Consider the following 27,557-nt stretch of genomic DNA (forward strand, 5'->3'; position numbering starts at 1 on the left):
GTGAACAGTCCTCGCACCAGGGCTCAGTGTCAGTGCCACACCGCTGCGCTCTGCTTAGCACCACACGCACTGACAGTGAGCACTCCTCGCACCAGAGCTCAGTGTCAGTGCCACACCGCTGTGCTCTGGTTAGCCCCACACACACCGACAGTGAAGACTCCTCGCACAGGGGCTCAGTGTCAATGCCACCCCGCTGCATTCTGCTTAGCCCCACACGCACTGACAGTGAGCACTCCTTGCACTGGGGCTCAGTGTCAGTGCCACACTGCTGCACTCTGCTTAGCCCCACACAAACTAACAGTGAGCACTCCTTGCACCAGAGCTCAGTGTCAGTGCCACACTGCTGCGCTCTGCTTAGCCCTACACACACTGACAGTGAACACTCCTTGCACCAGGGCTCAGTGTCACTGCACACTAATGTGCTCTGCTTAGCCCCACACACACTGACAGTGAACACTCCTTGCACCAGAGCACAGTGCCACTACACACTGCTGCGCTCTCCTTAGCCCCACCCACACTGACAGTGAAGGCCACACCGCTGTGCTCTGCTTAGCCCCACACACACGGACAGTGAGCATTCCTTGCACCAGGGCTCAGTGTCAGTGCCACACTGCTGTGCTCTGCTTAGCCTCACATGGACCAACAGTGAACACTCCTTGCACCGGGGCTCAGTGTCAGTGCCAAACTGCTGTGCGCTGCTTGACCCCACATGCACTGACACTGAGCACTCCTCGCATCAGGGATCAGTGTCAGTGCCACACCGCTGCGCTCTGCTTAATCCCACACGCACTGACAGTGAACAGTCCTCGCACCAGGGCTCAGTGTCAGTGCCACACCGCTGCGCTCTGCTTAGCACCACACACACTGACAGTGAGCACTCCTCGCACCAGAGCTCAGTGTCAGTGCCACACCGCTGTGCTCTGGTTAGCCCCACACACACCGACAGTGAAGACTCCTCTCACCGGGGCTCACTGTCAGTGCCACACTGACTGCACTCTGCTTAGCCCCACACATACTGACAGTGAACACTCCTCGCACCAGGGCTCAGTGTCAGTGCCACACCGCTGCGCTCTGCTTAGCCCCACATGCACTGACAGTGAGCATTCCTTGCATCTGGGCTCAGTCCCACACTGCTGCACTCTGCTTAGCCCCACACACACTAACAGTGAGCACTCCTTGCTCCGGGGCTCAGTGTCAGTGCCACACCGCTGCGCTCTTGGTAGCTCCACAGACACTGACAGTGAGCACACCTTGCACCATGGCTCAGTGTCAGTGCCACACTGCTGCGCTCTGCTTAGCCCCACACACATAGACAGTGAGCACTCCTTGCATCAGGGCTCAGTGTCAGTGCCACAATGCTGCGCTCTGCTTAGCCCCACACACACTGACAGTGAGCACTCCTGGCACCGGGGCTCAGTGTCAGTGCTACACCGCTACACTCTGCTTATCCCCAAACCCATAGACAGTGGGCACTCCTTGCTCCGGGGCTCAGTGTCAGTGCCACACTGCTGTGCTCTTGTTAGCCCCACACACTCTGACAGTACGCACTCCTTGCTCCGGGGCTCAGTGTCAGTGCCACACCGCTGCGCTCTTGTTAGCTCCACAGACACTGACAGTGAGCACACCTTGCACCAGGGCTCAGTGTCAGTGCCACACTGCTGCACTCTTGTTAGCCCCACACACACCGACAGTGAGCACTCCTTGCACCAGGGCTCAGTGTCAGTGCCACACCGCTGCGCTCTGCTTAGCCCCACACACACTGACAGTGAGCACTCCTTGCACCGGGGCTTAGTGTCAGTGCCACACTGCTGTGCTCTTGTTAGCCCCACACACACTGACAGTGAGCACTCCTTGCACCAGGGCTCAGTGTCAGTGCCACACTGCTGCGCTCTTGTTAGCCCCACACACACTGACAGTGAGCACTCCTTGAACTGGGGCTCAGTGTCAGTGCCACCCCGCTGCACTCTGCTTAGCCCCACACACACTGACAGTGAGCACCCGTGGCACCAGGGTTCAGTGTCAGTGCCACATCGCTGCGCTCTGCTTAGCCCCACACACACTGACAATGGGCACTCCTTTCACCAGGGCTCAGTGTCAGTGCCACACTGCTGCACTCTTGTTAGCCCCACCCACACTGACAGTGAGCACTCCTTGCTCCGGGGCTCGGTGTCAGTGCCACACCGCTGCGCTCTTGTTACCTCCATAGACACTGACAGTGAGCACACCTTGCACCAGGGCTCAGTGTCAGTGCCACACTGCTGCTCTCTGCTTAGCCCCACACACCAACAGTGAGCACTCCTGGCACCAGGGCTCAGTGTCAGTGCTACACCGCTGCACTCTACTTATCCCCACACACACGGACAGTGAGCACTCCTTGCCGCAGGGCTCTGTGTCAGTGCCACACCGCTGCACTCTGCTTAGCCCCACACACACTGGCTGTAAGCACTCCTGGCACCGGGGCTCAGTGTCAGTGCTACATCGCTGCATTTTGCTTAGCCCCACACACACTGACAGTGAGCACTCGTGGCACCAGGGCTCAGTGTCAGTGCCACACCGCTGCACTCTGCTTAGCCCCACACACACTGACAGTGGGCACTCCTTACTCAGGGGGTCAGTGTCAGTGCCACACTGCTGTGCTCTTGTTAGCCCCACACACACTGACAGTGGGCACTCCTTACACCAGGGCTCAGTGTCAGTGCCACACTGCTGCGCTCTGCTTAGCCCCACACACACTGACAGTGGGCACTCCTTGCACCAGGGCTCAGTGTCAGTGCCACACCGCTGTGCTCTGCTTAGCCCCACACAAACGGGCAGTGAGCACTCCTTGCACTGGGGCTCAGTGTCAGTGCCACACTGCTGTGCTCTGCTTAGCCCCACACACACCAACAGTGAGCACTCCTTGCAATGGGGCTCAGTGTCAGTGCACACTGCTGCGCTGTGCTTAGCCCCACACGCACCGACAGTGAGCACTCCTTGCACCGGGGCTCAGTGTCAGTTCCACACCGCTGCACTCTTGTTAGCTCCACAGACACTGACAGTGAGCACACCTTGCACAAGGGCTCAGTGTCAGTGCCACACTGCTGCGCTCTGCTTAGCCCCCCACACACCAACAGTGAGCACTCCTTGCACCGGGGCTCAGTGTCAGTGCACACCGCTGCGCTCTGCTTAGCCCCACACACACTGACAGTGAGCACTCCTCGCACCAGAGCTCAGTGTCAGTGCCACACCGCTGTTCTCTGCTTAGCCCCACACACACCGACAGTGAGGACTCCTCGCACCGGGGCTCACTGTCAGTGCCACACCTATGCGCTCTGCTTAGCCACACACACACTGACAGTGAACAATCCTTGCACTGGGGCTCAATGTCAGTGCCACACCGCTGTGCTCTGCTTAGCCCCACACACTGACAGTGAGCACTCCTTGCAACTGGGCTCAATGTCAGTACCACACCTCTGTGCTTTGGTCAGCCCCACAAACACCACCAGTGAACACTCCTCGCACCGGGGCTCAGTGTCAGTGCCACACTGCTGTGCTCTTGTTAGCCCCACACACACTGACAGTGGGCACTCCTTACACCAGGGCTCAGTGTCAGTGCCACACTGCTGCGCTCTGCTTAGCCCCACACACACTGACAGTGGGCACTCCTTGCACCAGGGCTCAGTGTCAGTGCCACACCGCTGTGCTCTGCTTAGCCCCACACACACGGGCAGTGAGCACTCCTTGCACTGGGGCTCAGTGTCAGTGCAACACTGCTGTGCTCTGCTTAGCCCCACACACACCAACAGTGAGCACTCCTTGCAATGGGGCTCAGTGTCAGTGCACACTGCTGCGCTGTGCTTAGCCCCACACGCACCGACAGTGAGCACTCCTTGCACCGGGGCTCAGTGTCAGTTCCACACCGCTGCACTCTTGTTAGCTCCACAGACACTGACAGTGAGCACACCTTGCACCAGGGCTCAGTGTCAGTGCCACACTGCTGCGCTCTGCTTAGCCCCACACACCAACAGTGAGCACTCCTTGCACCGGGGCTCAGTGTCAGTGCACACCGCTGCGCTCTGCTTAGCCCCACACACACTGACAGTGAGCACTCCTCGCACCAGAGCTCAGTGTCAGTGCCACACCGCTGTGCTCTGCTTAGCCCCACACACACCGACAGTGAGGACTCCTCGCACCGGGGCTCACTGTCAGTGCCACACCTATGCGCTCTGCTTAGCCACACACACACTGACAGTGAACACTCCTTGCACCGGGGCTCAATGTCAGTGCCACACCGCTGTGCTCTGCTTAGCCCCACACACTGACAGTGAGCACTCCTTGCAACTGGGCTCAATGTCAGTACCACACCTCTGTGCTCTGGTCAGCCCCACAAACACCACCAGTGAACACTCCTCGCACCGGGGCTCAGTGTCAGTACCACAACGCTGTGCTCTGGTTAGCCCCACACACACTGACAGTGAGCACTCCTCGAACCGGGGCTCAGTGTCAGTGCACACTGCTCCGCTCTGCTTAGCCCCACACACACAGACAGTGAACACTCCTTGCACCAGGGCTCAGTGTCAGTGCCACACTGCTGCACTCTGCTTTGCACCACACACCCTGACAGTGAGCACTCCTTGCACCAGGGCTTGGTGTCACCGCACACTGCTGCACTCTGCTTAGCCCCCTACACACTGACAGTGAGCACTCTTTGCACCAGTGAACACTCCTTGAACCAGGGCTTAGTGTCAGTACCACACCGCTGTGCTCTGCTTAGTCCCACACAGACTGGAAGTGAACACTCCTTGCACCAGGGCTCAGTGTCAGTGCCACACCGCTGCGCTCTGCTTAGCTCCACACGCACCAACAGTGAGCACTCCTTGCATCGGGGCTCAGTGTCAGTGCCACCCTGCTGTGCTCTGCTTAACCCCACACACACTGACAGTGAACACACCTTGCACCAGGGCTCAGTGTCAGTGCCACACCGCTGCGCTCTGCTTAGCCCCACACGCACTGACAGTGAGCACTCCTTGCACCAGGGATCAGCGTCAGTGCCACACCGCTGCGCTCTGCTTAGCCCCACACACACCAACAGTGAGAACTCCTTCCACCGGGGCTCAGTGTCAGTGCACACCGCTCGCACTGCCTAGCCCCACACACACGGACAGTGAGCACTCCTTGCACCAGGGCTCAGTGTCAGTGCCACACTGCTGCACTCTGCTTAGCCCCACGTGCACCGAGAGTGAGCACTCCTTGTACCGGGGCTCAGTGTCAGTGCCACACCGCTGCACTCTGCTTAGCCCCACACACACTGACAGTGAGCACTCCTTGCACCAGGGCTCAGTGTCATAGCCACACGGCTGCGCTCTGCTTAGCCCCACACTCCGACAGTGAACACTCCTTGCACCAGGGCACAGTGTCACTGTCACACCACTGCACTCTGCTTAGCCTCACGCACTGACAGTGAGCACTCATTGCACCAGGGCTCAGTGTCAGTGCCGCACCGCTGCGCTCTGCTTAGCCCCACACACACTGACAGTGAGCACTCCTTGCACCGGGGCTCAGTGTCAGTGCCACACTGCTGCACTTTGCTTAGCCCCACATGCACTGACAGTGAGCACTCCTCGCACAGGGGCTCAGTGTCAATGCCACACCGCTGCATTCTGCTTAGCCCCACACGCACTGACAGTGAGCACTCCTTTCACTGGGGCTCAGTGTCAGTGCCACACTGCTGCACTCTGCTTAGCCCCACACAAACGGACAGTGAGCACTCCTTGCACCAGAGCTCAGTGTCAGTGCCACAGTGCTGCGCTCTGCTTAGCCCTACACACACTGACAGTGAACACTCCTTGCACCAGGGCTCAGTGTCACTGCACACTAATGTGCTCTGCTTAGCCCCACACACACTGACAGTGAACACTCCTTGCACCAGAGCACAGTGCCACTACACACTGCTGCGCTCTCCTTAGCCCCACCCACACTGACAGTGAAGGCCACACCGCTGTGCTCTGCTTAGCCCCACACACACGGACAGTGAGCATTCCTTGCACCAGGGCTCAGTGTCAGTGCCACACTGCTGTGCTCTGCTTAGCCCCACACACCAACAGTGAGCACTCCTTGCACCGGGGCTCAATGTCAGTGCACACCGCTGCGCTCTGCTTAGCCCCACACACACTGACAGTGAGCACTCCTCGCACCAGAGCTCAGTGTCAGTGCCACACCGCTGTGCTCTGCTTAGCCCCACACACACCGACAGTGAGGACTCCTCGCACCGGGGCTCACTGTCAGTGCCACACCTATGCGCTCTGCTTAGCCACACACACACTGACAGTGAACACTCCTTGCAACTGGGCTCAATGTCAGTACCACACCTCTGTGCTCTGGTCAGCCCCACAAACACCACCAGTGAACACTCCTCGCACCGGGGCTCAGTGTCAGTACCACAACGCTGTGCTCTGGTTAGCCCCACACACACTGACAGTGAGCACTCCTCGAACCGGGGCTCAGTGTCAGTGCACACTGCTCCGCTCTGCTTAGCCCCACACACACAGACAGTGAACACTCCTTGCACCAGGGCTCAGTGTCAGTGCCACACTGCTGCACTCTGCTTTGCACCACACACCATGACAGTGAGCACTCCTTGCACCAGGGCTCGGTGTCACCGCACACTGCTGCACTCTGCTTAGCCCCCTACACACTGACAGTGAGCACTCTTTGCACCAGTGGACACTCCTTGAACCAGGGCTTAGTGTCAGTACCACACCGCTGTGCTCTGCTTAGTCCCACACAGACTGGAAGTGAACACTCCTTGCACCAGGGCTCAGTGTCAGTGCCACACCGCTGCGCTCTGCTTAGCTCCACACGCACCAACAGTGAGCACTCCTTGCATCGGGGCTCAGTGTCAGTGCCACACTGCTGTGCTCTGCTTAACCCCACACACACTGACAGTGAACACACCTTGCACCAGGGCTCAGTGTCAGTGCCACACCGCTGCGCTCTGCTTAGCCCCACACGCACTGACAGTGAGCACTCCTTGCACCAGGGATCAGCGTCAGTGCCACACAGCTGCGCTCTGCTTAGCCCCACACACACCAACAGTGAGAACTCCTTCCACCGGGGCTCAGTGTCAGTGCACACCGCTCGCTCTGCCTAGCCCCACACACACGGACAGTGAGCACTCCTTGCACCAGGGCTCAGTGTCAGTGCCACACTGCTGCGCTCTGCTTAGCCCCACGTGCACCGAGAGTGAGCACTCCTTGCACCGGGGCTCAGTGTCAGTGCCACACCGCTGCACTCTGCTTAGCCCCACACACACTGACAGTGAGCACTCCTTGCACCAGGGCTCAGTGTCATAGCCACACGGTTGCTCTCTGCTTAGCCCCACTCACACCGACAGTGAACACTCCTTGCACCAGGGCACAGTGTCACTGTCACACCACTGCACTCTGCTTAGCCCCACGCACTGACAGTGAGCACTCATTGCACCAGGGCTCAGTGTCAGTGCTGCACCGCTGCGCTCTGCTTAGCCCCACACACACTGACAGTGAGCACTCCTTGCACCGGGGCTCAGTGTCAGTGCCACACTGCTGCACTTTGCTTAGCCCCACATGCACTGACAGTGAGCACTCCTCGCACAGGGGCTCAGTGTCAATGCCACAGCGCTGCATTCTGCTTAGCCCCACACGCACTGACAGTGAGCACTCCTTGCACTGGGGCTCAGTGTCAGTGCCACACTGCTGCACTTTGCTTAGCCCCACACAAACGGACAGTGAGCACTCCTTGCACCAGAGCTCAGTGTCAGTGCCACACTGCTGCGCTCTGCTTAGCCCTACACACACTTACAGTGAACACTCCTTGCACCAGGGCTCCGTGTCACTGCACACTAATGTGCTCTGCTTAGCCCCACACACACTGACAGTGAACACTCCTTGCACCAGAGCACAGTGCCACTACACACTGCTGCGCTCTCCTTAGCCCCACCCACACTGACAGTGAAGGCCACACCGCTGTGCTCTGCTTAGCCCCACACACACGGACAGTGAGCATTCCTTGCACCAGGGCTCAGTGTCAGTGCCACACTGCTGTGCTCTGCTTAGCCTCACATGGACCAACAGTGAACACTCCTTGCACCGGGGCTCAGTGTCAGTGCCAAACTGCTGTGCGCTGCTTAGCCCCACATGCACTGACACTGAGCACTCCTCGCACCAGGGATCAGTGTCAGTGCCACACCGCTGCGCTCTGCTTAATCCCACACGCACTGACAGTGAACAGTCCTCGCACCAGGGCTCAGTGTCAGTGCCACACCGCTGCGCTCTGCTTAGCACCACACGCACTGACAGTGAGCACTCCTCGCACCAGAGCTCAGTGTCAGTGCCACACCGCTGTGCTCTGGTTAGCCCCACACACACCGACAGTGAAGACTCCTCGCACCGGGGCTCACTGTCAGTGCCACACTGACTGCACTCTGCTTAGCCCCACACATACTGACAGTGAACACTCCTCGCACCAGGGCTCAGTGTCAGTGCCACACCGCTGCGCTCTGCTTAGCCCCACACACACTGACAGTGAGCATTCCTTGCATCTGGGCTCAGTCCCACACTGCTGCACTCTGCTTAGCCCCACACACACTAACAGTGAGCACTCCTTGCTCCGGGGCTCAGTGTCAGTGCCACACCGCTGCGCTCTTGGTAGCTCCACAGACACTGACAGTGAGCACACCTTGCACCATGGCTCAGTGTCAGTGCCACACTGCTGCGTTCTGCTTAGCCCCACACACCAACAGTGAGCACTCCTTGCACCAGGGCTCAGTGTCAGTGCCACACCGCTGTGCTCTGCTTAGCCCCACACATACGGACAGTGAGCACTCCTTGCACTGGGGCTCAGTGTCAGTGCCACACTGCTGTGCTCTGCTTAGCCCCACACACACCGACAGTGAGCACTCCTTGCAATGGGGCTCAGTGTCAGTGCACACTGCTGCGCTGTGCTTAGCCCCACATGCACCGACAGTGAGCACTCCTCGCACCGGGGCTCAGTGTCAGTTCCACACCACTGCACTCTTGTTAGCTCCACAGACACTGACAGTGAACACACCTTGCACCAGGGCTCAGTGTCAGTGCCACACCGCTGCGCTCTGCTTAGCCCCACACGCACTGACAGTGAGCACTCCTTGCACCAGAGATCAGTGTCAGTGCCACACCGCTGCGCTCTGCTTAGCCCCACACACACCAATAGTGAGATCTCCTTCCACCGGGGCTCAGTGTCAGTGCACACCGCTCGCTCTGCCTAGCCCCACACACACGGACAGTGAGCACTCCTTGCACCAGGGCTCAGTGTCAGTGCCACACTGCTGCGCTCTGCTTAGCCCCACGTGCACCGAGAGTGAGCACTCCTTGCACCGGGGCTCAGTGTCAGTGCCACACCGCTGCACTCTGCTTAGCCCCACACACACTGACAGTGAGCACTCCTTGCACCAGGGCTCAGTGTCATAGCCACACGGCTGCGCTCTGCTTAGCCCCACACACACCGACAGTGAACACTCCTTGCACCTGGGCACAGTGTCACTGTCACACCACTGCACTCTGCTTAGCCCCACGCACTGACAGTGAGCACTCATTGCACCAGGGCTCAGTGTCAGTGCTGCACCGCTGCGCTCTGCTTAGCCCCACACACACTGACAGTGAGCACTCCTTGCACCGGGGCTCAGTGTCAGTGCCACACTGCTGCACTTTGCTTAGCCCCACATGCACTGACAGTGAGCACTCCTCGCACAGGGGCTCCGTGTCAATGCCACACCGCTGCATTCTGCTTAGCCCCACACGCACTGACAGTGAGCACTCCTTGCACTGGGGCTCAGTGTCAGTGCCACACTGCTGCACTCTGCTTAGCCCCACACAAACGGACAGTGAGCACTCCTTGCACCAGAGCTCAGTGTCAGTGCCACACTGCTGCGCTCTGCTTAGCCCTACACACACTGACAGTGAACACTCCTTGCACCAGGGCTCAGTGTCACTGCACACTAATGTGCTCTGCTTAGCCCCACACACACTGACAGTGAACACTCCTTGCACCAGAGCACAGTGCCACTACACACTGCTGCGCTCTCCTTAGCCCCACCCACACTGACAGTGAAGGCCACACCGCTGTGCTCTGCTTAGCCCCACACACACGGACAGTGAGCATTTCTTGCACCAGGGCTCAGTGTCAGTGCCACACTGCTGTGCTCTGCTTAGCTTCACATGGACCAACAGTGAACACTCCTTGCACTGGGGCTCAGTGTCAGTGCCACACTGCTGCACTTTGCTTAGCCCCACATGCACTGACAGTGAGCACTCCTCGCACAGGGGCTCAGTGTCAATGCCACAGCGCTGCATTCTGCTTAGCCCCACACGCACTGACAGTGAGCACTCCTTGCACTGGGGCTCAGTGTCAGTGCCACACTGCTGCACTCTGCTTAGCCCCACACAAACGGACAGTGAGCACTCCTTGCACCAGAGCTCAGTGTCAGTGCCACACTGCTGCGCTCTGCTTAGCCCTACACACACTTACAGTGAACACTCCTTGCACCAGGGCTCAGTGTCACTGCACACTAATGTGCTCTGCTTAGCCCCACACACACTGACAGTGAACACTCCTTGCACCAGAGCACAGTGCCACTACACACTGCTGCGCTCTCCTTAGCCCCACCCACACTGACAGTGAAGGCCACACCGCTGTGCTCTGCTTAGCCCCACACACACGGACAGTGAGCATTCCTTGCACCAGGGCTCAGTGTCAGTGCCACACTGCTGTGCTCTGCTTAGCCTCACATGGACCAACAGTGAACACTCCTTGCACCGGGGCTCAGTGTCAGTGCCAAACTGCTGTGCGCTGCTTAGCCCCACATGCACTGACACTGAGCACTCCTCGCACCAGGGATCAGTGTCAGTGCCACACCGCTGCGCTCTGCTTAATCCCACACGCACTGACAGTGAACAGTCCTCGCACCAGGGCTCAGTGTCAGTGCCACACCGCTGCGCTCTGCTTAGCACCACACGCACTGACAGTGAGCACTCCTCGCACCAGAGCTCAGTGTCAGTGCCACACCGCTGTGCTCTGGTTAGCCCCACACACACCGACAGTGAAGACTCCTCGCACCGGGGCTCACTGTCAGTGCCACACTGACTGCACTCTGCTTAGCCCCACACATACTGACAGTGAACACTCCTCGCACCAGGGCTCAGTGTCAGTGCCACACCGCTGCGCTCTGCTTAGCCCCACACGCACTGACAGTGAGCATTCCTTGCATCTGGGCTCAGTCCCACACTGCTGCACTCTGCTTAGCCCCACACACACTAACAGTGAGCACTCCTTGCTCCGGGGCTCAGTGTCAGTGCCACACCGCTGCGCTCTTGGTAGCTCCACAGACACTGACAGTGAGCACACCTTGCACCATGGCTCAGTGTCAGTGCCACACTGTTGCGTTCTGCTTAGCCCCACACACCAACAGTGAGCACTACTTGCACCGGGGCTCAGTGTCAGTGCACACCGCTGTGCTCTGCTTAGCCCCACACACATAGACAGTGAGCACTCCTTGCACCAGGGCTCAGTGTCAGTGCCACAATGCTGCCCTCTGCTTAGCCCCACACACACTGACAGTGAGCACTCCTGGCACCGGGGCTCAGTTTTAGTGCTACACCGCTACACTCTGCTTATCCCCAAACCCATAGACAGTGAGCACTCCTTGCTCGGGGGCTCAGTGTCAGTGCCACACTGCTGTGCTCTTGTTAGCCCCACACACTCTGACAGTACGCACTCCTTGCTCTGGGGCTCAGTGTCAGTGCCACACCGCTGCGCTCTTGTTAGCTCCACTGACACTGACAGTGAGCACACCTTGCACCAGGGCTCAGTGTCAGTGCCACACTGCTGCACTCTTGTTAGCCAAACACACACCGACAGTGAGCACTCCTTGCACCAGGGCTCAGTGTCAGTGCCACACCGCTGTGCTCTGCTTAGCCCCACACACACGGACAGTGAGCACTCCTTGCACTGGGGCTCAGTGTCAGTGCCACACTGCTGTGCTCTGCTTAGCCCCACACACACCGACAGTGAGCACTCCTTGCAATGGGGCTCAGTGTCAGTGCACACTGCTGCGCTGTGCTTAGCCCCACACGCACCGACAGTGAGCACTCCTCGCACCGGGGCTCAGTGTCAGTTCCACACCACTGCACTCTTGTTAGCTCCACAGACACTGACAGTGAACACACCTTGCACCAGGGCTCAGTGTCAGTGCCACACCGCTGCGCTCTGCTTAGCCCCACACGCACTGACAGTGAGCACTCCTTGCACCAGAGATCAGTGTCAGTGCCACACCGCTGCGCTCTGCTTAGCCCCACACACACCAATAGTGAGAACTCCTTCCACCGGGGCTCAGTGTCAGTGCACACCGCTCGCTCTGCCTAGCCCCACACACACGGACAGTGAGCACTCCTTGCACCAGGGCTCAGTGTCAGTGCCACACTGCTGCGCTCTGCTTAGCCCCACGTGCACCGAGAGTAAGCACTCCTTGCACCGGGGCTCAGTGTCAGTGCCACACCGCTGCACTCTGCTTAGCCCCACACACACTGACAGTGAGCACTCCTTGCACCAGGGCTCAGTGTCATAGCCACACGGCTGCGCTCTGCTTAGCCCCACACACACCGACAGTGAACACTCCTTGCACCTGGGCACAGTGTCACTGTCACACCACTGCACTCTGCTTAGCCCCACGCACTGACAGTGAGCACTCATTGCACCAGGGCTCAGTGTCAGTGCTGCACCGCTGCGCTCTGCTTAGCCCCACACACACTGACAGTGAGCACTCCTTGCACCGGGGCTCAGTGTCAGTGCCTCACTGCTGCACTTTGCTTAGCCCCACATGCACTGACAGTGAGCACTCCTCGCACAGGGGCTCAGTGTCAATGCCACACCGCTGCATTCTGCTTAGCCCCACACGCACTGACAGTGAGCACTCCTTGCACTGGGGCTCAGTGTCAGTGCCACACTGCTGCACTCTGCTTAGCCCCACACAAACGGACAGTGAGCACTCCTTGCACCAGAGCTCAGTGTCAGTGCCACACTGCTGCGCTCTGCTTAGCCCTACACACACTGACAGTGAACACTCCTTGCACCAGGGCTCAGTGTCACTGCACACTAATGTGCTCTGCTTAGCCCCACACACACTGACAGTGAACACTCCTTGCACCAGAGCACAGTGCCACTACACACTGCTGCGCTCTCCTTAGCCCCACCCACACTGACAGTGAAGGCCACACCGCTGTGCTCTTCTTAGCCCCACACACACGGACAGTGAGCATTTCTTGCACCAGGGCTCAGTGTCAGTGCCACACTGCTGTGCTCTGCTTAGCTTCATATGGACCAACAGTGAACACTCCTTGCACTGGGGCTCAGTGTCAGTGCCAAACTGCTGTGCGCTGCTTAGCCCCACATGCACTGACACTGAGCACTCCTCGCACCAGGGATCAGTGTCAGTGCCACACCGCTGCGCTCTGCTTAATCCCACACGCACTGACAGTGAACAGTCCTCGCACCAGGGCTCAGTGTCAGTGCCACACCGCTGCGCTCTGCTTAGCACCACACGCACTGACAGTGAGCACTCCTCGCACCAGAGCTCAGTGTCAGTGCCACACCGCTGTGCTCTGGTTAGCCCCACACACACCGACAGTGAAGACTCCTCGCACCGGGGCTCAGTGTCAGTGCCACACCGCTGCGCTCTTGGTAGCTCCACAGACACTGACAGTGAGCACACCTTGCACCATGGCTCAGTGTCAGTGCCACACTGACTACACTCTGCTTAGTCCCACACATACTGACAGTGAACACTCCTCGCACCAGGGCTCAGTGTCAGTGCCACACCGCTGCGCTCTGCTTAGCCCCACACGCACTGACAGTGAGCATTCCTTGCATCTGGGCTCAGTCCCACACTGCTGCACTCTGCTTAGCCCCACACACACTAACAGTGAGCACTCCTTGCTCCGGGGCTCAGTGTCAGTGCCACACCGCTGCGCTCTTGGTAGCTCCACAGACACTGACAGTGAGCACACCTTGCACCATGGCTCAGTGTCAGTGCCACACTGTTGCGTTCTGCTTAGCCCCACACACCAACAGTGAGCACTACTTGCACCGGGGCTCAGTGTCAGTGCACACCGCTGTGCTCTGCTTAGCCCCACACACATAGACAGTGAGCACTCCTTGCACCAGGGCTCAGTGTCAGTGCCACAATGCTGCGCTCTGCTTAGCCCCACACACACTGACAGTGAGCACTCCTGGCACCGGGGCTCAGTGTCAGTGCTACACCGCTACACTCTGCTTATCCCCAAACCCATAGACAGTGAGCACTCCTTGCTCCGGGGCTCAGTGTCAGTGCCACACTGCTGTGCTCTTGTTAGCCCCACACACTCTGACAGTACGCACTCCTTGCTCCGGGGCTCAGTGTCAGTGCCACACTGCTGCGCTCTTGTTAGCTCCACTGACACTGACAGTGAGCACACCTTGCACCAGGGCTCAGTGTCAGTGCCACACTGCTGCACTCTTGTTAGCCCCACACACACCGACAGTGAGCACTCCTTGCACCAGGGCTCAGTGTCAGTGCAACACCGCTGTGCTCTGCTTAGCCCTACACACACGGAGAGTGAGCACTCCTTGCACTGGGGCTCAGTGTCAGTGCCACACTGCTGTGCTCTGCTTAGCCCCACACACACCGACAGTGAGCACTCCTTGCAATGGGGCTCAGTGTCAGTGCACACTGCTGCGCTGTGCTTAGCCCCACACGCACCGACAGTGAGCACTCCTTGCACCGGGGCTCAGTGTCAGTGCCACACCACTGCACTCTTGTTAGCTCCACAGACACTGACAGTGAACACACCTTGCACCAGGGCTCAGTGTCAGTGCCACACCGCTGCGCTCTGCTTAGCCCCACACGCACTGACAGTGAGCACTCCTTGCACCAGGGATCAGCGTCAGTGCCACACCGCTGCGCTCTGCTTAGCCCCACACACACCAACAGTGAGAACTCCTTCCACCGGGGCTCAGTGTCAGTGACACACCGCTGCACTCTGCTTAGCCCCACACACACTGACAGTGAGCACTCCTTGCACCAGGGCTCAGTGTCATAGCCACACGGCTGCGCTCTGCTTAGCCCCACACACACCGACAGTGAACACTCCTTGCACCAGGGCACAGTGTCACTGTCACACCACTGCACTCTGCTTAGCCCCACGCACTGACAGTGAGCACTCATTGCACCAGGGCTCAGTGTCAGTGCCGCACCGCTGCGCTCTGCTTAGCCCCACACACACTGACAGTGAGCACTCCTTGCACCGGGGCTCAGTGTCAGTGCCACACTGCTTCACTTTGCTTAGCCCCACATGCACTGACAGTGAGCACTCCTCGCACAGCGGCTCAGTGTCAATGCCACACCGCTGCATTCTGCTTAGCCCCACACGCACTGACAGTGAGAACTCCTTGCACTGGGGCTCAGTGTCAGTGCCACACTGCTGCACTCTGCTTAGCCCCACACAAACGGACAGTGAGCACTCCTTGCTCCAGAGCTCAGTGTCAGTGCCACACTGCTGCGCTCTGCTTAGCCCTACACACACCGACAGTGAACACTCCTTGCACCAGGGCTCAGTGTCACTGCACACTAATGTGCTCTGCTTAGCCCCACACACACTGACAGTGAACACTCCTTGCACCAGAGCACAGTGCCACTACACACTGCTGCGCTCTCCTTAGCCCCACCCACACTGACAGTGAAGGCCACACCGCTGTGCTCTGCTTAGCCCCACACACACGGACAGTGAGCATTCCTTGCACCAGGGCTCAGTGTCAGTGCCACACTGCTGTGCTCTGCTTAGCCTCACATGGACCAACAGTGAACACTCCTTGCACTGGGGCTCAGTGTCAGTGCCAAACTGCTGTGCGCTGCTTAGCCCCACATGCACTGACACTGAGCACTCCTCGCACCAGGGATCAGTGTCAGTGCCACACCGCTGCGCTCTGCTTAATCCCACACGCACTGACAGTGAACAGTCCTCGCACCAGGGCTCAGTGTCAGTGCCACACCGCTGCGCTCTGCTTAGCACCACACGCACTGACAGTGAACACTCCTCGCACCAGAGCTCAGTGTCAGTGCCACACCGCTGTGCTCTGGTTAGCCCCACACACACCGACAGTGAAGACTCCTCGCACCGGGGCTCACTGTCAGTGCCACACTGACTGCACTCTGCTTAGCCCCACACATACTGACAGTGAACACTCCTCGCACCAGGGCTCAGTGTCAGTGCCACACCGCTGCGCTCTGCTTAGCCCCACACGCACTGACAGTGAGCATTCCTTGCATCTGGGCTCAGTCCCACACTGCTGCACTCTGCTTAGCCCCACACACACTAACAGTGAGCACTCCTTGCTCCGGGGCTCAGTGTCAGTGCCACACCGCTGCGCTCTTGGTAGCTCCATAGACACTGACAGAGAGCACACCTTGCACCATGGCTCAGTGTCAGTGCCACACTGCTGCATTCTGCTTAGCCCCACACACCAACAGTGAGCACTACTTGCACCGGGGCTCAGTGTCAGTGCACACCGCTGTGCTCTGCTTAGCCCCACACACATAGACAGTGAGCACTCCTTGCACCAGGGCTCAGTGTCAGTGCACACTGCTGCGCTGTGCTTAGCCCCACACGCACCGACAGTGAGCACTCCTCGCACCGGGGCTCAGTGTCAGTTCCACACCACTGCACTCTTGTTAGCTCCACAGACACTGACAGTGAACACACCTTGCACCAGGGCTCAGTGTCAGTGCCACACCGCTGCGCTCTGCTTAGCCCCACACGCACTGACAGTGAGCACTCCTTGCACCAGAGATCAGTGTCAGTGCCACACCGCTGCGCTCTGCTTAGCCCCACACACACCAATAGTGAGAACTCCTTCCACCGGGGCTCAGTGTCAGTGCACACCGCTCGCTCTGCCTAGCCCCACACACACGGACAGTGAGCACTCCTTGCACCAGGGCTCAGTGTCAGTGCCACACTGCTGCGCTCTGCTTAGCCCCACGTGCACCGAGAGTGAGCACTCCTTGCACCGGGGCTCAGTGTCAGTGCCACACCGCTGCACTCTGCTTAGCCCCACACACACTGACAGTGAGCACTCCTTGCACCAGGGCTCAGTGTCATAGCCACACGGCTGCGCTCTGCTTAGCCCCACACACACCGACAGTGAACACTCCTTGCACCTGGGCACAGTGTCACTGTCACACCACTGCACTCTGCTTAGCCCCACGCACTGACAGTGAGCACTCATTGCACCAGGGCTCAGTGTCAGTGCTGCACCGCTGCGCTCTGCTTAGCCCCACACACACTGACAGTGAGCACTCCTTGCACCGGGGCTCAGTGTCAGTGCCACACTGCTGCACTTTGCTTAGCCCCACATGCACTGACAGTGAGCACTCCTCGCACAGGGGCTCAGTGTCAATGCCACACCGCTGCATTCTGCTTAGCCCCACACGCACTGACAGTGAGCACTCCTTGCACTGGGGCTCAGTGTCAGTGCCACACTGCTGCACTCTGCTTAGCCCCACACAAACGGACAGTGAGCACTCCTTGCACCAGAGCTCAGTGTCAGTGCCACACTGCTGCGCTCTGCTTAGCCCTACACACACTGACAGTGAACACTCCTTGCACCAGGGCTCAGTGTCACTGCACACTAATGTGCTCTGCTTAGCCCCACACACACTGACAGTGAACACTCCTTGCACCAGAGCACAGTGCCACTACACACTGCTGCGCTCTCCTTAGCCCCACCCACACTGACAGTGAAGGCCACACCGCTGTGCTCTGCTTAGCCCCACACACACGGACAGTGAGCATTTCTTGCACCAGGGCTCAGTGTCAGTGCCACACTGCTGTGCTCTGCTTAGCTTCATATGGACCAACAGTGAACACTCCTTGCACTGGGGCTCAGTGTCAGTGCCAAACTGCTGTGCGCTGCTTAGCCCCACATGCACTGACACTGAGCACTCCTCGCACCAGGGATCAGTGTCAGTGCCACACCGCTGCGCTCTGCTTAATCCCACACGCACTGACAGTGAACAGTCCTCGCACCAGGGCTCAGTGTCAGTGCCACACCGCTGCGCTCTGCTTAGCACCACACGCACTGACAGTGAGCACTCCTCGCACCAGAGCTCAGTGTCAGTGCCACACCGCTGTGCTCTGGTTAGCCCCACACACACCGACAGTGAAGACTCCTCGCACCGGGGCTCAGTGTCAGTGCCACACCGCTGCGCTCTTGGTAGCTCCACAGACACTGACAGTGAGCACACCTTGCACCATGGCTCAGTGTCAGTGCCACACTGACTACACTCTGCTTAGTCCCACACATACTGACAGTGAACACTCCTCGCACCAGGGCTCAGTGTCAGTGCCACACCGCTGCGCTCTGCTTAGCCCCACACGCACTGACAGTGAGCATTCCTTGCATCTGGGCTCAGTCCCACACTGCTGCACTCTGCTTAGCCCCACACACACTAACAGTGAGCACTCCTTGCTCCGGGGCTCAGTGTCAGTGCCACACCGCTGCGCTCTTGGTAGCTCCACAGACACTGACAGTGAGCACACCTTGCACCATGGCTCAGTGTCAGTGCCACACTGTTGCGTTCTGCTTAGCCCCACACACCAACAGTGAGCACTACTTGCACCGGGGCTCAGTGTCAGTGCACACCGCTGTGCTCTGCTTAGCCCCACACACATAGACAGTGAGCACTCCTTGCACCAGGGCTCAGTGTCAGTGCCACAATGCTGCGCTCTGCTTAGCCCCACACACACTGACAGTGAGCACTCCTGGCACCGGGGCTCAGTGTCAGTGCTACACCGCTACACTCTGCTTATCCCCAAACCCATAGACAGTGAGCACTCCTTGCTCCGGGGCTCAGTGTCAGTGCCACACTGCTGTGCTCTTGTTAGCCCCACACACTCTGACAGTACGCACTCCTTGCTCCGGGGCTCAGTGTCAGTGCCACACTGCTGCGCTCTTGTTAGCTCCACTGACACTGACAGTGAGCACACCTTGCACCAGGGCTCAGTGTCAGTGCCACACTGCTGCACTCTTGTTAGCCCCACACACACCGACAGTGAGCACTCCTTGCACCAGGGCTCAGTGTCAGTGCCACACCGCTGTGCTCTGCTTAGCCCTACACACACGGAGAGTGAGCACTCCTTGCACTGGGGCTCAGTGTCAGTGCCACACTGCTGTGCTCTGCTTAGCCCCACACACACCGACAGTGAGCACTCCTTGCAATGGGGCTCAGTGTCAGTGCACACTGCTGCGCTGTGCTTAGCCCCACACGCACCGACAGTGAGCACTCCTTGCACCGGGGCTCAGTGTCAGTGCCACACCACTGCACTCTTGTTAGCTCCACAGACACTGACAGTGAACACACCTTGCACCAGGGCTCAGTGTCAGTGCCACACCGCTGCGCTCTGCTTAGCCCCACACGCACTGACAGTGAGCACTCCTTGCACCAGGGATCAGCGTCAGTGCCACACCGCTGCGCTCTGCTTAGCCCCACACACACCAACAGTGAGAACTCCTTCCACCGGGGCTCAGTGTCAGTGACACACCGCTGCACTCTGCTTAGCCCCACACACACTGACAGTGAGCACTCCTTGCACCAGGGCTCAGTGTCATAGCCACACGGCTGCGCTCTGCTTAGCCCCACACACACCGACAGTGAACACTCCTTGCACCAGGGCACAGTGTCACTGTCACACCACTGCACTCTGCTTAGCCCCACGCACTGACAGTGAGCACTCATTGCACCAGGGCTCAGTGTCAGTGCCGCACCGCTGCGCTCTGCTTAGCCCCACACACACTGACAGTGAGCACTCCTTGCACCGGGGCTCAGTGTCAGTGCCACACTGCTTCACTTTGCTTAGCCCCACATGCACTGACAGTGAGCACTCCTCGCACAGCGGCTCAGTGTCAATGCCACACCGCTGCATTCTGCTTAGCCCCACACGCACTGACAGTGAGAACTCCTTGCACTGGGGCTCAGTGTCAGTGCCACACTGCTGCACTCTGCTTAGCCCCACACAAACGGACAGTGAGCACTCCTTGCACCAGAGCTCAGTGTCAGTGCCACACTGCTGCGCTCTGCTTAGCCCTACACACACCGACAGTGAACACTCCTTGCACCAGGGCTCAGTGTCACTGCACACTAATGTGCTCTGCTTAGCCCCACACACACTGACAGTGAACACTCCTTGCACCAGAGCACAGTGCCACTACACACTGCTGCGCTCTCCTTAGCCCCACCCACACTGACAGTGAAGGCCACACCGCTGTGCTCTGCTTAGCCCCACACACACGGACAGTGAGCATTCCTTGCACCAGGGCTCAGTGTCAGTGCCACACTGCTGTGCTCTGCTTAGCCTCACATGGACCAACAGTGAACACTCCTTGCACTGGGGCTCAGTGTCAGTGCCAAACTGCTGTGCGCTGCTTAGCCCCACATGCACTGACACTGAGCACTCCTCGCACCAGGGATCAGTGTCAGTGCCACACCGCTGCGCTCTGCTTAATCCCACACGCACTGACAGTGAACAGTCCTCGCACCAGGGCTCAGTGTCAGTGCCACACCGCTGCGCTCTGCTTAGCACCACACGCACTGACAGTGAACACTCCTCGCACCAGAGCTCAGTGTCAGTGCCACACCGCTGTGCTCTGGTTAGCCCCACACACACCGACAGTGAAGACTCCTCGCACCGGGGCTCACTGTCAGTGCCACACTGACTGCACTCTGCTTAGCCCCACACATACTGACAGTGAACACTCCTCGCACCAGGGCTCAGTGTCAGTGCCACACCGCTGCGCTCTGCTTAGCCCCACACGCACTGACAGTGAGCATTCCTTGCATCTGGGCTCAGTCCCACACTGCTGCACTCTGCTTAGCCCCACACACACTAACAGTGAGCACTCCTTGCTCCGGGGCTCAGTGTCAGTGCCACACCGCTGCGCTCTTGGTAGCTCCATAGACACTGACAGAGAGCACACCTTGCACCATGGCTCAGTGTCAGTGCCACACTGCTGCATTCTGCTTAGCCCCACACACCAACAGTGAGCACTACTTGCACCGGGGCTCAGTGTCAGTGCACACCGCTGTGCTCTGCTTAGCCCCACACACATAGACAGTGAGCACTCCTTGCACCAGGGCTCAGTGTCAGTGCCACAATGCTGCGCTCTGCTTAGCCCCACACACACTGACAGTGAGCACTCCTGGCACCGGGGCTCAGTGTCAGTGCTACACCGCTACACTCTGCTTATCCCAAACCCATAGACAGTGAGCACTCCTTGCTCCGGGGCTCAGTGTCAGTGCCACACTGCTGTGCTCTTGTTAGCCCCACACACTCTGACAGTACGCACTCCTTGCTCCGGGGCTCAGTGTCAGTGCCACACCGCTGTGCTCTTGTTAGCTCCACAGACACTGACAGTGAGCACACCTTGCACCAGGGCTCAGTGTCAGTGCCACACTGCTGCGCTCTGATTAGCCCCACACACCAACAGTGAGCACTCCTTGCACCGGGGCTCAGTGTCAGTGCACACCGCTGCGCTCTGCTTAGCCCCACACACACTGACAGTGAGCACTCCTCGCACCAGAGCTCAGTGTCAGTGCCACACCGCTGTGCTCTGCTTAGCCCCACACACCGACAGTGAGGACTCCTCGCACCGGGGCTCACTGTCAGTGCCACACCTATGCGCTCTGCTTAGCCACACACACACTGACAGTGAACACTCCTTGCACCGGGGCTCAATGTCAGTGCCACACCGCTGTGCTCTGCTTAGCCCCACACACTGACAGTGAGCACTCCTTGCAACTGGGCTCAATGTCAGTACCACACCTCTGTGCTCTGGTCAGCCCCACAAACACCACCAGTGAACACTCCTTGCACCGGGGCTCAGTGTCAGTACCACAACGCTGTGCTCTGGTTAGCCCCACACACACTGACAGTGAGCACTCCTCAAACCGGGGCTCAGTGTCAGTGCACACTGCTCCGCTCTGCTTAGCCCCACACACACAGACAGTGAACACTCCTTGCACCAGGGCTCAGTGTCAGTGCCACACTGCTGCACTCTGCTTTGCACCATACACCCTGACAGTGAGCACTCCTTGCACCAGGGCTCGGTGTCACTGCACACTGCTGCACTCTGCTTAGCCCCCTACACACTGACAGTGAGCACTCTTTGCACCAGTGAACACTCCTTGAACCAGGGCTTAGTGTCAGTACCACACGGCTGTGCTCTGCTTAGTCCCACACAGACTGAAAGTGAACACTCCTTGCACCAGGGCTCAGTGTCAGTGCACACCGCTGCGCTCTGCTTAGCTCCACACGCACCAACAGTGAGCACTCCTTGCATCGGGGCTCAGTGTCAGTGCCACACTGCTGTGCTCTGCTTAACCCCACACACACTGACAGTGAACACACCTTGCACCAGGGCTCAGTGTCAGTGCCACAACGCTGCGCTATGCTTAGCCCCACACGCACTGACAGTGAGCACTCCTTGCACCAGGGATCAGCGTCAGTGCCACACCGCTGCGCTCTGCTTAGCCCCACACACACCAACAGTGAGAACTCCTTCCACCGGGGCTCAGTGTCAGTGCACACCGCTCGCTCTGCCTAGCCCCACACACACGGACAGTGAGCACTCCTTGCACCAGGGCTCAGTGTCAGTGCCACACTGCTGCGCTCTGCTTAGCCCCACATGCACCGAGAGTGAGCACTCCTTGCACCGGGGCTCAGTGTCAGTGCCACACCGCTGCACTCTGCTTAGCCCCACACACACTGACAGTGAGCACTCCTTGCACCAGGGCTCAGTGTCATAGCCACACGGCTGTGCTCTGCTTAGCCCCACACACACCGACAGTGAACACTCCTTGCACCAGGGCACAGTGTCACTGTCACACCACTGCACTCTGCTTAGCCCCACGCACTGACAGTGAGCACTCATTGCACCAGGGCTCAGTGTCAGTGCCACACTGCTGCACTTTGCTTAGCCCCACATGCACTGACAGTGAGCACTCCTCGCACAGCGGCTCAGTGTCAATGCCACACCGCTGCATTCTGCTTAGCCCCACACGCACTGACAGTGAGCACTCCTTGCACTGGGGCTCAGTGTCAGTGCCACACTGCTGCACTCTGCTTAGCCCCACACAAACGGACAGTGAGCACTCCTTGCACCAGAGCTCAGTGTCAGTGCCACACTGCTGCGCTCTGCTTAGCCCTACACACACTGACAGTGAACACTCCTTGCACCAGGGCTCAGTGTCACTGCACACTAATGTGCTCTGCTTAGCCCCACACACACTGACAGTGAACACTCCTTGCACCAGGGCACAGTGCCACTACACACTGCTGCGCTCTCCTTAGCCCCACCCACACTGACAGTGAAGGCCACACCGCTGTGCTCTGCTTAGCCCCACACACACGGACAGTGAGCATTCCTTGCACCAGGGCTCAGTGTCAGTGCCACACTGCTGTGCTCTGCTTAGCCTCACATGGACCAACATTGAACACTCCTTGCACTGGGGCTCAGTGTCAGTGCCAAACTGCTGTGCGCTGCTTAGCCCCACATGCACTGACACTGAGCACTCCTCGCAAAAGGGATCAGTGTCAGTGCCACACCGCTGCGCTCTGCTTAATCCCACACGCACTGACAGTGAACAGTCCTCGCACCAGAGCTCAGTGTCAGTGCCACACCGCTGTGCTCTGGTTAGCCCCACACACACCGACAGTGAAGACTCCTCGCAACGGGGCTCACTGTCAGTGCCACACTGACTGCACTCTGCTTAGCCCCACACATACTGACAGTGAACACTCCTCGCACCAGGGCTCAGTGTCAGTGCCACACCGCTGCGCTCTGCTTAGCCCCACACGCACTGACAGTGAGCATTCCTTGCATCTGGGCTCAGTCCCACACTGCTGCACTCTGCTTAGCCCCACACACACTAACAGTGAGCACTCCTTGCTCCGGGGCTCAGTGTCAGTGCCACACCGCTGCGCTCTTGGTAGCTCCACAGACACTGACAGAGAGCACACCTTGCACCATGGCTCAGTGTCAGTGCCACACTGCTGCGTTATGCTTAGCCCCACACACCAACAGTGAGCACTCCTTGCACCAGGGCTCAGTGTCAGTGCACACCGCTGCGCTCTGCTTAGCCCCACACACACTGACAGTGAGCACTCCTGGCACCGGGGCTCAGTGTCAGTGCTACACCGCTACACTCTGCTTATCCCCAAACCCATAGACAGTGAGCACTTCTTGCTCCGGGGCTCAGTGTCAGTGCCACACTGCTGTGCTCTTGTTAGCCCCACACACTCTGACAGTACGCACTCCTTGCTCCGGGGCTCAGTGTCAGTGCCACACCGCTGTGCTCTTGTTAGCTCCACAGACACTGACAGTGAGCACACCTTGCACCAGGGCTCAGTGTCAGTGCCACACTGCTGCGCTCTGCTTAGCCCCACACACCAACAGTGAGCACTCCTTGCACCGGGGCTCAGTGTCAGTACCACAACGCTGTGCTCTGGTTAGCCCCACACACACTGACAGTGAGCACTCCTCAAACCGGGGCTCAGTGTCAGTGCACACTGTTCCGCTCTGCTTAGCCCCACACACACAGACAGTGAACACTCCTTGCACCAGGGCTCAGTGTCAGTGCCACACTGCTGCACTCTGCTTTGCACCACACACCCTGACAGTGAGCACTCCTTGCACCAGGGCTCGGTGTCACTGCACACTGCTGCACTCTGCTTAGCCCCCTACACACTGACAGTGAGCACTCTTTGCACCAGTGAACACTCCTTGAACAAGGGCTTAGTGTCAGTACCACACGGCTGTGCTCTGCTTAGTCCCACACAGACTGAAAGTGAACACTCCTTGCACCAGGGCTCAGTGTCAGTGCACACCGCTGCGCTCTGCTTAGCTCCACACGCACCAACAGTGAGCACTCCTGGCATCGGTGCTCAGTGTCAGTGCCACACTGCTGTGCTCTGCTTAACCCCACACACACTGACAGTGAACACACCTTGCACCAGGGCTCAGTGTCAGTGCCACAACGCTGCGCTATGCTTAGCCCCACACGCACTGACAGTGAGCACTCCTTGCACCAGGGATCAGCGTCAGTGCCACACCGCTGCGCTCTGCTTAGCCCCACACACACCAACAGTGAGAACTCCTTCCACCGGGGCTCAGTGTCAGTGCATACCGCTCGCTCTGCCTAGCCCCACACACACGGACAGTGAGCACTCCTTGCACCAGGGCTCAGTGTCAGTGCCACACTGCTGCGCTCTGCTTAGCCCCACATGCACCGAGAGTGAGCACTCCTTGCACCGGGGCTCAGTGTCAGTGCCACACCGCTGCACTCTGCTTAGCCCCACACACACTGACAGTGAGCACTCCTTGCACCAGGGCTCAGTGTCATAGCCACACGGCTGCGCTCTGCTTAGCCCCACACACACCGACAGTGAACACTCCTTGCACCAGGGCACAGTGTCACTGTCACACCACTGCACTCTGCTTAGCCCCACGCACTGACAGTGAGCACTCATTGCACCAGGGCTCAGTGTCAGTGCCGCACCGCTGCGCTCTGCTTAGCCCCACACACACTGACAGTGAGCACTCCTTGCACCGGGGCTCAGTGTCAGTGCCACACTGCTGCACTCTGCTTAGCCCCACATGCACTGACAGTGAGCACTCCTCGCACAGGGGCTCAGTGTCAATGCCACACCGCTGCATTCTGCTTAGCCCCACACGCACTGACAGTGAGCACTCCTTGCACTGGGGCTCAGTGTCAGTGCCACACTGCTGCACTCTGCTTAGCCCCACACAAACGGACAGTGAGCACTCCTTGCACCAGAGCTCAGTGTCAGTGCCACACTGCTGCGCTCTGCTTAGCCCTACACACACTGACAGTGAACACTCCTTGCACCAGGGCTCAGTGTCACTGCACACTAATGTGCTCTGCTTAGCCCCACACACACTGACAGTGAACACTCCTTGCACCAGAGCACAGTGCCACTACACACTGCTGCGCTCTCCTTAGCCCCACCCACACTGACAGTGAAGGCCACACCGCTGTGCTCTGCTTAGCCCCACACACACGGACATTGAGCATTCCTTGCACCAGGGCTCAGTGTCAGTGCCACACTGCTGTGCTCTGCTTAGCCTCACATGGACCAACAGTGAACACTCCTTGCACCGGGGCTCAGTGTCAGTGCCAAACTGCTGTGCGCTGCTTAGCCCCACATGCACTGACACTGAGCACTCCTTGCACCAGGGATCAGTGTCAGTGCCACACCGCTGCGCTCTGCTTAATCCCACACGCACTGACAGTGAACAGTCCTCGCACCAGGGCTCAGTGTCAGTGCCACACCGCTGCGCTCTGCTTAGCACCACACGCACTGACAGTGAGCACTCCTCGCACCAGAGCTCAGTGTCAGTGCCACACCGCTATGCTCTGGTTAGCCCCACACACACCGACAGTGAAGACTCCTCGCACCGGGGCTCACTGTCAGTGCCACACTGACTGCACTCTGCTTAGCCCCACACATACTGACAGTGAACACTCCTCGCACCAGGGCTCAGTGTCAGTGCCACACCGCTGCGCTCTGCTTAGCCCCACACGCACTGACAGTGAGCATTCCTTGCATCTGGGCTCAGTCCCACACTGCTGCACTCTGCTTAGCCCCACACACACTAACAGTGAGCACTCCTTGCTCCGGGGCTCAGTGTCAGTGCCACACCGCTGCGCTCTTGGTAGCTCCACAGACACTGACAGTGAGCACACCTTGCACCATGGCTCAGTGTCAGTGCCACACTGCTGCGTTCTGCTTAGCCCCACACACCAACAGTGAGCACTACTTGCACCGGGGCTCAGTGTCAGTGCACACCGCTGTGCTCTGCTTAGCCCCACACACATAGACAGTGAGCACTCCTTGCACCAGGGCTCAGTGTCAGTGCCACAATGCTGCGCTCTACTTAGCCCCACACACACTGACAGTGAGCACTCCTGGCACCGTGGCTCAGTGTCAGTGCTACACCGCTACACTCTGCTTATCCCCAAACCCATAGACAGTGAGCACTCCTTGCTCCGGGGCTCAGTGTCAGTGCCACACTGCTGTGCTCTTGTTAGCCCCACACACTCTGACAGTACGCACTCCTTGCTCCGGGGCTCAGTGTCAGTGCCACACCGCTGCGCTCTTGTTAGCTCCACAGACACTGACAGTGAGCACACCTTGCACCAGGGCTCAGTGTCAGTGCCACACTGCTGCACTCTTGTTAGCCCCACACACACCGACAGTGAGCACTCCTTGCACCAGGGCTCAGTGTCAGTGCCACACCGCTGCGCTCTGCTTAGCCCCACACACACTGACAGTGAGCACTCCTTGCACCGGGGCTCAGTGTCAGTGCCACACTGCTGTGATCTTGTTAGCCCCACACACACTGACAGTGAGCACTCCTTGCACCAGGGCTCAGTGTCAGTGCCACACTGCTGCGCTCTG

The sequence above is a fragment of the Pleurodeles waltl genome, chromosome 4_2, assembly GCF_031143425.1.
Source record: "Pleurodeles waltl isolate 20211129_DDA chromosome 4_2, aPleWal1.hap1.20221129, whole genome shotgun sequence".
Taxonomy (NCBI): domain Eukaryota; kingdom Metazoa; phylum Chordata; class Amphibia; order Caudata; family Salamandridae; genus Pleurodeles; species Pleurodeles waltl.